Source organism: Phacochoerus africanus, chromosome 5, assembly GCF_016906955.1.
Source record: "Phacochoerus africanus isolate WHEZ1 chromosome 5, ROS_Pafr_v1, whole genome shotgun sequence".
Classification (NCBI taxonomy): Eukaryota; Metazoa; Chordata; class Mammalia; order Artiodactyla; family Suidae; genus Phacochoerus; species Phacochoerus africanus.
Window position 1 is genome coordinate 63,205,107 of NC_062548.1, and position 15,149 is coordinate 63,220,255.

The following is a 15,149-nucleotide window of genomic DNA, read 5'->3' on the forward strand; positions in this document are numbered from 1 at the left end:
TTCTGTTGTCCTGGAGTTCCCGTTGTGGCGCAGTGGTTAACGAATCCGACTAGGAACCATGAGGTTGTGGGTTCGATCCCTGGCCTTGCTCAGTGGGTTGAGGATCTGGTGTTGCCGTGAGCTGTGGTGTGGGTCGCAGATGTGGCTCGGATCCCATGTTGCTGTGTCTCTGGCATAGGCGGGCCCCTAGGGGTCTGATTAGACCCCTAGCCTGGGAACCTCAGTATGCCTTGGGAGTGGCCCTAGAAAAAGGCAAAAAGACAAGAGTTTCTGTTGTCCAATATCCTTGGATTCCAAAAATCCTAATATATGTGAGAAGTATCTTGTTGTTTTAATTTGAATTTCCCTGATTACTTATGATGTGAAGCATCTTTCCTTTTTTTTTTGGCTGCACCCAAGGCATGCAGAAGTTCCTGTGCCAAGGATCGAACCTGCACCACAGCAGTGATCTGAGCCATGGCTGTGACAATGCTGGATCCTTAACTGCTAGTCCACCAGCATCTTTCCGTATTCATAGTTTTCTTTTCTTTTCTTTTTATGGCCACACCTGTGGCATATGGAAATTCCCATGCTAGGGGTTGAATCAGAACTATAGCTGTTGGCACTTTGTCCATTTACATTTAAAGTAATTGCTGACAGGTGTGTACTTATTACCATTTTGTTCACTGTTTGGGGGTTGTTTTCATAATTTCTTTTTAGTTCTTTTCTTCTTTTGCTCTCTTCACTTGTGATTTGATGACTATCTTTAGTGTTATGTTTGGATTCTTTTCTCATTCGTGTGTGTGGATTTATTATAGGGTTTTGGTTTGGGGTTATGATGAGGTTGCAAATAAAAACAGAGCTATTTAATAATCATATATATAATTATTTTAAATTGATGAGTCAAGTTTAAATGCATCCAACCACCTTACATTTATTTTTACTGCCCCACCACATTTAATTTTTTGACATCATAGTCTATGTTTTTGTTTTGTGCATCCCTTAACCACTTATTGTGAATATAGATGATTTGACTACTTTTGTCTTTCAACCTTCCTACTAGCTTTATAATCGGTTTACCATATATTTACCTTTACCAGTAAGCTTTCAATCTTTCATATTTCTAGTTGTGGCATTTTCTTTTCCACATAGAGGAGTCTTTTCAACTTTTTTTTTTTTTTTTTTGGTCTTTTTCAGGCTGCACCCACAGCATATGGAAGTTCCCAGGCTAGGGGTTAAATCAGAACTGCAGCTGCCTGCCTACACCACAGCCACAGCCATGCCAGATCTGAGCCACATCTGTGGCCTATGGTGCAGTTTGCAGCAACTCTGGACCCTTAACCCACTGAGTGGGTCAGGGATCAAACATGCATCCTCATGGATACTAGTTGGGTCCTTGACCCACTGAATCACAACAGGAATTCCAACATTTCTTATAAAGCTGGTTTAGTGGAGAGGCACTCTAGCTTTTGCTTATCTGTAAAACACTTTCTCCTTCTAATCTGAATTATAACTTTTCTTGGTAAACTGTTCTTACTTGTGGGTCTTTTCCTGTCACCACCTTGAATATATCATGCCACTCCCTTCTGGTCTGCAGAGTTTCTGCAGAAAAGTCAGCCAAGAGTCTTATGAGAGTTCCCTTGTTTATAGCTAGTTGATTTACTCCTGCTGCTTTTAGGATTCTCTCTCTATCTTTAACTTTTGCCACTTTAATTATAATGTAGAGGTCTTGGTGTAAACCTCTTTGGGCTCGTTTTGTTTGGGGCGCTCTGTGATTCTGGGACCTGGTGTCTGTTTCCTTCCCCAGGTTAGGAAAGTTTTCAACTATTATTTCTTCAAATAAGTTTCTCTTATCTGCCTCTTCCTCTCTCTCTTTTCTCCTTCTGGGATGTGGCTGTTAGAATGCTTGTTGTTGTTTCAGAGGTCTCTTAGGCTATTCTCATTTAAAAAAATTTTTTTCTGTTCAGCTTGGGTGATTTCTACTGCTCTGTCCTCTAGATTGCTGATCCATTCTGCTGTATAATTTAATCTACTCTTGATTACTTCCCACGTTGTTTTTTTGTTTGTTTGTGTTGTGTGGTTTTTGTTGTTGTTGTTGTTGTTGTTGTTGTTTGGTCTTTTCTAGGGCCTCATCCGTGGCATATGGAGGTTTTCAGGCTAGGGATCTAATCGGAGCTGTAGCCGCCACAGCAACATGGGATCTGAGCCACCTCTGTGACCTACACCACAACTCAAGGCAATGCCAGATCCTTAACCCACTGAGCAAGGCCAGGGATCAAACCTGCATCCTCATGGTTCGTAGTCAGATTCATTAACTACTGAGCCACGACGGGAACTTCAAGTTGTTTTTTATTTTTATTTTTTTGCTTTTCCATGTACCTGTGGCGTGTGGAAGTTCCCAGGCTAAGGGTGGAATCAGAGCTGCAGCTGCCAGCCTACACCACAGCCACGGCAATGCTGGATCTTTAACCCACAGAGCAAGGCCAGGGATCAAACCCATGTCCTCATAGATACTAGTTGGGTTTGTAACCACTGATGGATCCACAATGGGAACTCCCACTTCACAAGTATTTTTAACTTCGGCTATTATATTCTTCAGCTCTGTTAGGCTCTTCTTTATGTCTTCTAACTCTTTTGGGAAATACTGTGTTCATTCCTTCTTCTTCCAAGTTCAGTGAACATGTTTATGATCATTATCTGGAACTCCTTATTGGATAGCTTGCTTAGCTCCATGTTATTTAGTTCTTTTTCTCTGAGGTCACATCTTGTTCCTTTGTTTGGAATATTCCTCTGTCTCCTTGTTGTTCACAATTCTCTGTGTTTATTTCTATTCATTAGGTAGGTCAGTTATGTTTCCCAATCTTGAAGAACTGACCTTATGTAGGAGATGTATGGGGCCCAGAAGCATGCTACCGTCTGCTCACCAGAGCTATATGCTCTAGGGGGTGCCCCTTTTATGTGGGGTGCACGAGTCCTTCTGCTGTGGGTGTGGGGTAGATTGGGCTGGGGCTGGCCCTGGCCCAGTTGATTGTGAGGGCTGCTGAGGGTAGGGGTGGAGGTAGGCATATCACCCAGTTAGCTGTCCCCAGGGAGTTGAGAGGCTAGTGCCAGTTGCTTTAGGGCAAGGCCAGGTCCCTACATGGCTGGCTATACAGCCCAGCAGGGCCTGGAGTTGGTGCCAGTGTGCTGGAGTTTTAAGTTTGGTGTTACATAAGGAGTGTGAATTCCAGTCCCTAAAACAAATGTAAATAGGCTTATAATTAAGAATTTATTAGAAGGGAACTTTTTTCCGTTTCACTCAGAGCCAAGGCCTAGACAAAACTTTGAGGGTCGAGGCTTTTTTTCTAGTTCACTTCCCAGAGAGTATTAGCCTTCAGAGGTACTGGCCTGATGAAGAGTCTCTAATCCTACCTACCAGCCCACATAGATCTCAGAATCTGCTTCTGTTCCCAGTACACAAAACCCATCACAGGTCACAAGCTCTAGGCTCTCAGAGATTGGCCAGTAAATTCTGGGTACATTCTAACTTCAGCATTTCCTTACCTCTGCATTTGGGTTTTCTGATCTTAGACCTCCGAAGATTTCTCTTACTTTCCCACTACCTTAACCCCATCTTTACAAGATGTTTTTAAAATTACTGTATCCAGCATTTCGGAGTATTCTACATGGGCAGGCTTTCTCTGGCACTTCTGATGGGAATGACCACTTCTGGATGGCTTCCTGCTGACAAATTCGGCTCCAGGCTGCCCTGAGCCTGTGCAATCCTATCAGGTGACCAGAGCTGAACCAAAAGGACTACTGCATAACAGATTTTCTTTTTCTTTTTTTTCTTTTTAGGGATGCACCCACGGCATATGGAGGTTTCCCAGGCTAGGGGTCAAATTGGAGCTACAGCTGCTGGCCTACGCCACAGCCACAGCAACGCCAGATCCGAGCCTCATCTGCGACCCACACCACAGCTCAGGGCAATGCCGGATCCTTAACCCACTGAGTGAGGCCAGGGATCAAACCCGCAACCTCACGGTTCCTAGTTGGATTCGTTTCTACTGTGTCACAACAGGAACTCCTAGATTTTCTTCTTTATAAGGCAGTTGTGCTTGGTCATAGAATTTGTTCCCTTCTATTACAGTTCATAGAGAAGATTTGACAATGATCAGTCGCTTTCATCTGGGGACAATTTTGCACCATCCGTCCTCACAGGTGACATTGGCAGTATCTGAAGATATTTTTGGTTGTCACAATTGAGAAAGGGGTGCTACTGGTATCTAGCAGGAAGAGGCAGGGATGATGCTAAACAACCCACGACACACAGGACAGCCCCTCTGCAACAAAGATAATCTGGCCCCAAAGGCTGATCGTGCCAAGATTGAGAAACTTTGGTTTATAATTATAATGTCTTTTTAAAACCTTCCGACAGGAATCCTGAGTACAAGTGTGACTGCTAGCTGTTTCTCCTAACTCCTTTGGCTTAGATATAAAATTTGAAAATGTTTATTTGTCAAAAATGATTAAAGGAGAATGAGCATTGTTACCATGAATGGCATATCTTTTCTGCTTCAGCCATGATGCTAAATATGTTAATGAGGATCGTAACATTCATTTCATCATTTTCTCCAGAACTCTGGCCCTTTGGGTCAAAGGCTGACATAAAGCTTTCAGAGCAAATGATAGGTAGACTGCAAGTTTCAAATAAATTATGCAATTCAAATCAAAGCAGAAACCATTTTGTCTGAGTTTCTAGGCATGAAAACGTGTGGCATTTCAGAGTTAAACTTTATCGGGTCATCATATCATAATGGGATTGATGTTGCCACAATAACTTTTCCTCTGACTTTCAGAGAAGCTAGAGATGCAAGCACATCCACTTTGCAGCATCATGAGTCAGGCTGCAGGTAAGAACCCCTCCTGGCATCACTCCCCTGGTCTCCATCACAGCCTTTACCCATGTCAGCCTGTGAGGCCGTCCTGGGAGGGCCTCCCTTTCCTGGAAGGAAGATTTTTTTTTTTTTTCTTTTTAGAGCTGCACCTGCAGCATATGGAGGTTCCCAGGCTAGGGGTTGAATTGGAGCTACAGCTGCTGGCCTACGCCACAGCAACATAGGATCCGAGCCACGTCTGTGACTACATCACAGCTCATGACAACACCCGATCCTTAACCCAATAAGCGAGGCCAGGGATTGAACCTGCAACCTCATGGTTCCTAGACGGATTCATTCCCACTGCGCCACGATGGGAACTCCTGGAAGGAAGAATTGAATGATGACTTGAAAACTTCCTCAGGAGCATCAAGCCCATTTGACTGGTTAGAACGAAAAAAGAGATAATAGCGACCCTCACAAATGTTGTGCCATTGGACTTGAGGAGTCCCACAGGATTGTCCAGGGATGAGGGCAGTGGACAGGGATGGAGCGAGCAACCATAAAGCAAAGATGGAGTGAGGGTTTCATCTTGATTAGGAAGGACCAGTGATGAGTGCAGTGGGAAAGAGTGCAGTTATCAATGCATGATGATTGGTTGATGACATATGTGTTATGTCTGCTCTGAGGTCCTGCTTTCCTGCAAGAAAGGCATGACTAATTGGGAAAAGTTATTGACTGTCTCAGTTATGCACATTTATATGGGGTTAGGAGAGGGGTCACCCCACCCTTCTTAGCATACACAGTAGAAAGGGTACAAATCCGGTTGAGTGTTGGCTCATGTCATCAAATCCATCCACACTTCCCTGCTGTCCTATAACAATGGCTCTCATATTTCCTGGACCTAGAATTGGTGGGTTATAGGGGATGAACATTTACTATCTTGGATACCAAGTACCAGATGCCTTAAAGCAGTATCACTCCATTTTTCGCTCCAATCAGCAGTAGATGACAGTGCCCATTTCCTCACATCCTGCCAAACGTGGGTGACATCATTCTCCCTAATACTTACTAATCTTTAAAAAAAATTTATTTTATTTTATCTTTTGTCTTTTTAGGGCTGCACTCACAGCATATGGAAATTCCCAGCCTAGGGGTCTAATCAGAGCTGTAGCCTATGACACAGCCACAGCAACGCCAGATCCCAGCCGCGTCTGCAACCTACACCACAGCTCATGGTAACAATGGATCCTTAAGCTGCTGACCAAGGCCAGGGATTGAACTCGCATCCTCACGGACCTTAGTTGGGTTCGTTAACCACTGAGCCATGATGGGAACTCCAGTACTTGCTAATCTGATGGTTGAAGTAGCTGCTGATTTTTAACCCACTCCTGTTGGCCCATCTTTCAAGCTTATATTCCCATGTTTCTGCCCCTAAAATTACTGAGACTACTCCATATTCTAACTTTTACCTAGCCCCTGGGCCCAATGGTTGAGTCTCTATCACTGGAAACAAATCTCGGAGGACAGGATCCTTATATTTCAAAATTTCCTTTCCCTTTCCAGGGCCTTAAGTATTTTGAGAAGGTACAGGGCTGCACAGAAAATGCTTATTGAAATGAATGACCCGAGGCTGATATTCGCATGGGGGAAGAGTGGGCTGTTGGCTCCTGTATGGTTGGGAATTGTGTGGGTTCTGCAGATTTGGAATACATAACTCCCTTAAAACCCTTTACTTGGGAAGTGCTCTGCACCCCTCCACAAAAAGGGGTGGCCTGAGTGGCCATGTTTTCCTGGGAGAGACCCACCCTTTGTCATAACCTATTGGACACCAGCGAAGAACTGATTCAAGCTGAGCCAATTAGATTCTCTCTTGGGCATTCCAAGTGAGAGACACAGGAACCTAGCTCTTCTATTGTATTGTATTGTGCTGCATTGTATTGTATTGCACTGTGTTGTGTTGACTCACACATCCCGTTGCCCTTGGAAACCCACCTGCCCTGAAACTTCCCTCCTGACCCTGCCTGGTCCACCCCTTCCCTCTTGCGCTCCAAGCATCTGGAGGTGAAATTCTTTTTCACTCTTTGAATAAACCCATCAGAGTCTTGGCACATGCTGTTCCTTCTCTCCATTCCTTGCTTGAACAACTTTGACATATTGCTAGCGTCTCAGCTTAGACCACATGCTCTTTGGGAAAGCACTGCCTGGACCCCCTGAGTTGGAATTAGTGCCCCTGCTCTGGGCTCCTGAAGCACTTCCCCTGTTGTAGGCCCATCGTTTCTGATTGAAATTGCCTTTTTTTTTTTTGTCTTTTTAGGGCCATACCCACAACATGAGGAGGTTCCCTGGCTCAGGGTCGAATCAGAGCTACAGGTGCCGGCCTACACCACAGCCACAGGAACATGGGATCCGAACCGTATTTGTGACCTACACCACAGCTCATAGCAGCCCTGGATCCTTAACTCACTCAATGAGGCCAGGGATCGAACTTATGTCCTCATGGATGCTAGTCAGATTCGTCTCCTGTGAGCCACGATTGGAACTCCTGGAATTGCCTTTTATATCTCTCTTTACACAGCTATTAGCACTTGCGTCCCCCCCACCTGCCCCGCTGCTGAGAATGAATTAATGAATGATTGCTCAGCACCGCCTCCCTCGCTGTCAGTTCCCCTGCCCTGTCTCCACTTTGTGCCCTGTGTGTTCTCTGGGTTCCTGTGAGCCCTTCTCACTAGGCATGGAAGCGGCCCCCTGCACTGCCCACCCCTGTGGTGCCGACTGCCGGCCCAGAGCCCACCTGCTGCTGTTGCTCCCCCCCAACCCTGCCAGACCCCTCCCTTTTCTGCTGGCCTGGCTGCCCTCCCTATGCCCCATGTTTGCCCTACCTGGAGAGTAGGTCTGGCTGGTTCAAGGCCCTCCAGGACTCTCCTTCCACTGCCACTCCCTGAGCCATATCCTGCTGAGTGTTTACCCACGGCCCCATTCACAGAGAAGGGCTTAATGAATATTTAGACACGCTATGTTTGACATCATAAAAGACTTCAGTGCAGGCAAAGCCACCTGTTACCCATTCCCCAAGGACAAGAATGACCAGTAAAAGACAAATAACAGATGCATCATGAATCTCAGCTGATCACAACTAAGGACCAGAGTTAGGGGCTTGTTGATAAGCAAAGCAGTAATCTTTTAATTAATTAATTAATTAATTAGTCTTTTTAGGGACCCACCCATGGCATATGGAAGTTCCCAGGCTAGGGGTTGAATTGGAGCTGTAGCTGCTGGCCTATGCCACAGCAATGGGGGGATCCGACCTGCATCTGTGGCCTGTGCCACAGCTTGTGGCAAGGCTGGATCCTTAGCCCACTGAGCAAGACCAGGGATCAGACCTCATGGGTACTAGTGGGGTTTGTTACCACTGAGCCATGACAGGAACTCCAACAAAGCAGTAACCCTTTAGTTGCTGAATCTGGGGAGACTCCCTGGCCAGAGTTGTGGGGAGTGTGGGGGGCTCCGGGGGGCTTGGGGGGGTCTAGACCGCAGGTGTGTACTAATGGGGACAGAATTATTTCAACACTTCAGTAACCAATAATACCACCTTGGTATGTTCTAGCTGTGTGCATTGTTTATTCTAGCGGTGACTTCCCTGAAGTGACTAGTGACCGTGGCCGCGGCAGGATGATACGGAACTGGAGGGATTAGACTGAATGATGGGAAAGACAGCTTATCTGCCTAACACAGGGTCACTGGTGCATATCAGCAAATTATTCATGGCCCAGAAGGGGAGATGGATCATCAGTCTCTGGTGACATTTCCCTGTGACCCAGGGTTTGAGAAGCACTGGAGGTTGTGAGTGGCTCCAAACAGATACCGAGGTAGTTCCTGCCCAGAACAACAGTTGATAAGAATTGAGTCTCTGTGTGTGTGTGTGTGTGTGAGATGTAGATATGCACTGTTCACGTGTGATATATATTTATGTGTGGTCTCTGTGTGTGTGTGTGTGTGTCTATTATGCATGTGTGTGTGGTGTGGAGGGTAGTATAAGAGTGGTGTGTGGGAGTTCCCGTCATGACACAGTGGTTAACGAATCCGACTAGGAACCATGAGGTTGCAGGTTCGATCCCTGGCCTTGCTCAGTGGGTTAAAGATCCGGTGTTGCCGTGAGCTGTGGTGTAGGTTGCAGATGCGGTTCAGATCCCGCATTGCTGTGGCTATGGTGTAGGCCGGTGGCCACATCTCCGATTAGACCCCTAGCCTGGGAACTCCATATGCCGCGAGAGTGGCCCAAGAAATGGCAAAAAGACAAAAAAAAAAAAAAGAGTGGTGTGTGGTGTGTGTGTTTCTGCACTCTGCCGTGGAGGTGTGGTTGTATGTCCATGCCTCTGTGCACACATGTGTTATGGAGGTGCTGAGGCAAGTGTTCTGGATGAGACAGAAAACATGGTGGCTGGGATGGAGTTCCCTGGTGGCTCAGTGGGTTAAGGATCCAGCGTTGTCACTGCTGTGGCTCAGGTTTGATCCCTAGCCCAAGGACTTCCGTATACTGCAGAGGCAGCCAAAAAACCAAAACAGTAACAAACAAAAAAAGGTGGTGGCTGGGAGAAAAGGGAATGGAGGGGACCATCCCTTAGCCAAGTCCTTGGAATGCCCTGTCCACCCCCCTTCCAGGAGGCCAATGAACAGGAGACTGGCTGGGACCACCCAGCCACCAATAGCACCGGTGCAAAGTTCCCCCTGATCCGGAGGTTCTCCCACCTCTGCAGGCGGGGGAGGGAAGCACATTCCAAAGCTGATTGGACAAAAAAGGAGAGAAAAGTCTTTCCAGTTCCTTTGTGGTTTATAGACCCTTTTTTTTGTTGTTAGTATGTTGTTTTTTTCAGAATAGCTCTGTGCCAGAAGAACTGACCCTATTGAGCATGTTGGGGAGAATTCATGGCCTGAGTCAGTTTCCGGCCACATCAAACAAAGCAAGGCCTTCAGTCCAAGGGAGGTTTTCGCCCTTCTTGGCAGTGACTGTAATACGGGATTATAAAGGATTTTGGTCAAGGGAACATTATAATGAACGTGCTGTTCTAGGAGCCTGAGGTCTTGGATAGATAGGAAGAGAGGTAACAAATGCCTCGTCCAAGGTCACAGCACTGTTTCTCCCTGCTTGAGTGTCGGCAGGTTCCCAGATAGATTTATTGGTCAGAGAAAAGTCTCTCCAGGGACCTGACCCCCCATCCAGAACTGTTCCCACCACCACATGTAATAGGATCCTCCAACTCTGTGGCAGCTTTGGAATCTCATGGTTCACCTGGAGCTGTGACCCAAATGTCACTGTCCCTTCAGACCCCAGGTCTGAGGGTCAGGACAAGCCTTGTTCCTCTGCAAAGGAGCATCATGGGACCTTGACATAAAAGTCATCAGTAATGATATCTTGAGTTTTCTGCGCAGAACCTGTGACCCACTTCTAAAATTATTTTAAGAACTTAATTGGGGAGTTCCTGTTGTGGCTCAGTGGTAACAAACCCGACTAGTATCCATGAAGATGTGTGTTCGATCCCTGGCTTTTCTCAGTGGGTTAAGGATCTGGGGTTGGTCTGAGCTGTGATGTAGGTCCCAGACAAGGCTTGGATCTGGTGCTGCTGTGGTTGTGGTGTAGGCCAGCAGCTGCAGCTCTGCTTCTACCCCTAACCTGGGAACTTACATAGGCTGCAGCTGCAGTCCTAGAAAGCAAAAAAAAAAAAAAAAAAAAAAAAAAAAAAAAAAAAAAAAAGGGAGAACATAATTGGATGGGCTTTGTTCCCCATTTTCAGAAAACCCTTTCATAAATGATTAACTGGCAATACAAAATGTTTCCAGTTGGCTGCTGACCGAATGTTCCCAAACTTCTTGGAAGTTCACAGTCTCCTGCTGGAAGGTTATTGACACCTCCATCAACCTTCAGGACACAGATCTCCTACATTGGCTCTTAGACCATTTGAGGAGACAGCCTGATTATTTATGTATTTGTTTATTAGTCACACTGGCAGCACGTGGAAGTTCTTGGGCCAGGGATCAAACCGGAGCCACAGCCATGATCCTAGTCAAAGCAGTGACAATGCCAGATCCTTAACTGGTAGGGCCCCAGGTAACTCCAAGAAATAGCCTGACTTTTAAAAACTATTTTTTTTTTACTGAGGTATAATTTATACCCAGCAAAATGTTCAGATCTAGCCTACAGTTTGATGGATTTTGACAAATATATACAGAGTAAAACCACCACACCAGTCAAGACATAAAAAGACTTTTGTCATTTGCAGCAACATGGATGGAGCTAGAGAACCTCATACTGAGTGAAATGAGCCAGAAAGACAAAGACAAATACCATATGATATCACTTATAACTGGAATCTAATATCCAGCACAAATGAACATCTCCTCAGAAAAGAAAATCATGGACTTGGAGAAGAGACTTGTGGCTGCCTGATGGGAGGGGGAGGGAGTGGGAGGGATCGGGAGCTTGGGCTTATCAGACACAACTTAGAATAGACTTACAAGGAGATCCTGCTGAGTAGCATTGAGAACTTTGTCTAGATACTCATGTTGCAACAGAAGAAAGGGTGGGGGAAAAATGTAATTGTAATGTATACATGTAAGGATAACCTGACCCCCTTGCTGTACAGTGGGAAAAAAATAATAATAAATAATTAAAAAGACTTTTGTCATTGGAGGAGTTCCCATCGTGGCTCAGTGGTTAACGAATCCGCCTAGGAACCATGAGGTTGCCGGTTCCATCCCTGACCTTGCTCAGTGGCTTAAGGATCCGACGTTGCCGTGAGCTGTGGTATAGGTTGCAGACATGGCTCGGATCCCGCGTTGCTGTGGCTCTGGCGTAGGCCAGCGGGTACAGCTCTGATTAGACCCCTAACCTGGGAACCTCTATATGCCGCAGGAGTGGCCCTAGAAAAGGCAAAAAGACAATAAATAAATAAATAAAGACTTCCATCACTGGAAACTTCCTTCTTGTTCTTTTCCAGTCAATCCCAATGCCTCTGGCTACTGTCACTGTGGATTGGTTTTTATCTTCTCTCCAGTGTCTGTTATGGACAGTTTGGAGGAACTGTTTTGTGTTCCTCCAAAATTTGTATGTTTATGGTATTGGGAGATGAGGGCTTGGGGAAATGATCACAGTAGGAGGGTGGAGCCCTCATGAATGGGATTAATGCCCTTATAAAAGGGATCACAGCGAGACCCCTCCTCCTTTCCACTGTGAGACGCAGTAAGAAGATGGTACGAGACGAACCAGGAAGAAAGCCCTTTCCAGACACTGAATCTGCTGGTATCTTGATCTTGGACTTCCCAGCCTCTAGAACCACCAGAAATAAATGTCTGTTGTTTATAAGTCACCCAGACTGTGGTATAGCCTCCAAGATGAGCTAAGGCAGTGCCATAGAAGTGAGACCATACAATACATAGTCTTCCATGTCTGACTTCCTTCACTCAGCAGAATATCTGTGCAATTCGTCTATATTGTTTTGTACGTTGGTAATCCTTTCCTTTTTTTAACTGCAGAAGAGTTTACCATCTTGTGTACACTCTACAGTTTGTTTCTCCACTCATCTGTTCAGAGGCAGTTGGGTTTTTCCAGCTTGTGGCCACTAAGAATAAAGCTATTATAAGCATTTATGTAGATGTCTTTGTGTGGGGGGTGAATATAAGTTTCATTTGCCTAGGATCCAGGAGTAGAATTCATAGGCCATAAAACAGGTGGATATTTAACTTTATAAGAAACTTGGGGTTTGTTTTGCACATTACCTTCCTGAAAGGATGTTTAGAAATCAGCTTATAAAGATCAAAAGATTCCTATAGGAAGAAGGTGGTAACAGAGAGGTCACAGATTTTAGGAGTGCCCCTCTGGCAGAGCAGGTGGTCCCAGCTGTGGGGAGCATTTGATCCCTGGCTCAAGAATGTCTGCATGCCATGGGCACAGCCCAGAAAAAGAAAGGGAGAAAGAAGAAAAGAAGGAAGAGAGAGAAAGAAGGAAAGAAAGAAAGAAAGAAAGAAAGAAAGAAAGAAAGAAAGAAAGAAAGAAAAGAAGAAAGTAGGAAGGAAGAAAGAAAAGAAGAAAGTAGGGAGGGAAGAAGGAAGGAAGGGAGAAAGAAAGACACAGAAGGAAAGAAATCAAAAAAGAAAAATGGCTGTTGAGTAGGCTTCATAACTGGTACTAACTTGGGCTGTACTCAAGAAAATGCTATTGATATTACTAACAAAAGTGGACTGAGCAGAGTGGCAATACTGAAATATACAGAAGGTTATTTATGCCAAAATGTTGACCAAACATTTTGGAATTTTTCCTCAATTCAACCAATTACAATTTAGCAGGTTGATTTATTGGGACTGTAAACTATGGAAAGGTCACCCTTTGAAAAGCTAATCTGAGTTCTGGATTTTCACTTCTGTAGGCTCTGTCTTACTCCAGGAAAGATAAACCGGCTTTGCTGTGATTTTTGAGGGCCTGGCTAATTGGGTCTTCACTGTCAGCCAGATGTATCATCAAAACATACTGCATGAGAAAGCAGCACAAGAAAGCTTTTGTGTTAGAGGGACTGAAGAGGAGAAAGGGATCTGACCTTGGCTGGACCCCTGGGGACTGGAGCAAAGGTAAATAGTGGCTGGTCCCGTGAGGAGGAGACCCTGCTTCTCTTGGGAAGACCTCAGAGGAAATGGCTGCAGGCTGGTGGGTGAGGCTGGGAACCAGGAACTGTACCCTGGAAAATTCATATGAGAGGCTGGACTCGCCTTGTTCTCCTACCTGGAAAGCGGGACCATCAGAAGTGGCAAGTTGGGGTGGGGACTGCGGATGAAAGAATAGCATCAGTAGGCTCCTGGGAGGATCCCAAACCAGAGAGACTGATTTTCCTTTTCTTTCTTTTCTTTCTTTCCCTTCTTTCCTTCTTCCTTCCTTCCTTCTTCCCTCCCTCCCTTCTTCCTTTCTTTCTTTTTCTTTTTCTTTTTTTGTCTTTTTGCTATTTCTTGGGCCACTCCTGCGGCATATGGAGGTTTTCAGGCTAGGGGTCAAATCGGAGCTGTAGCCACCGGCCTACACCAGAGCCACAGGAAGGCGGGATCCAAGCCGCGTCTGCAACCTACACCACAGCTCATGGCAATGCCAGATCATTAACCCACTGAGCAAGGCCAGGGATGGAACCCGCATCCTCATGGTTCCTAGGCGGATTCGTTAACCACTGCGCCACGACGGGAACTCCCTCTTTCTTTCCTTCTTTCCTTCTTTCTTTCTTTCTTTCTTTGCCTTCCTGCAGCATGTGGAGTTCCCTGGCCAGGGATCAGAGCCGAGCTGTAGTTGTGACCCAAGCCGAAGCTGCAGCAGCATTGGATCCTTAACCTCTGTGCCAGGCCAGGGATCGAACCTGCATCCCAGCGCTCCCAAGATGCTGCTGATCCTGTTGAGCCACAGTGGGAACTCCAAGACTGCATTTCCTGGTGATGTTGCTTGTCCTCCATCACAGGATGAAGCACTGTTCACCATTTCATTTTCCAGACCCTTCCTGTGTTAGAATTTTACATTCGTACCACTTGACATGTGACTTTGCATTTATGTGAATGGAGCACACCTCCAACTTTGAGGTTGATGTTGCCATGTCACTTGCTTTAATCAATGGAGTGTGGGTGGGCAGGAGGGACTCAGGAGGCCTCAAGAGGCATCCTGCGCCTCTGCTCAACTTCCTGGGCTCCTGCCATGTGCCATGAAGAGGACATGCCCTAGTAGGGCTGGTCCCAGGGAAACAGAGGGAGGTAGATGGGAGCCAACGTGAAGCCTTCATTCTAGCCCAGGAGACCTGTAGCCTCAAACAGAGCTTTCCCAGCCAAACTATAGACCTGAGAGCAAGAAAAGGCAATGCCACTGAGTTTTGCTGTGGTTTGTTATGTGGAATTATTATAACATTTGCTGACCAGTACGTACACGAACACTGTTCTCGTTGTCATTCATAGTAACGCAAATCCCGGTTTTCACTGGCTGTTTGGAATAAGACTAAATACCTCAGCCGTGGAGTTCCTGTCGTGGTAAGGAACCTGACTAGCATCCATGAGGATGCGGGTTCAATCCCTGGCCTTGATCAGTGGGTGAAGCATCCAGTGTTGCCGTGAGCTGTGGTGTAGGTTGCAGACGCAGCTCACATCTGGTGTTGCTGTGGTTGTGGCGCAGGCTAGCAGCTGCAGTTCTGATTCAACCCCTAGCTTGGGAACCTGTATATACCATGGGTGCAGCCGCCCCCCAGCCTCCTAAAGACTCACACATACACAAACTTCAGCCCTCCTAGCTGTGGCCATATAACG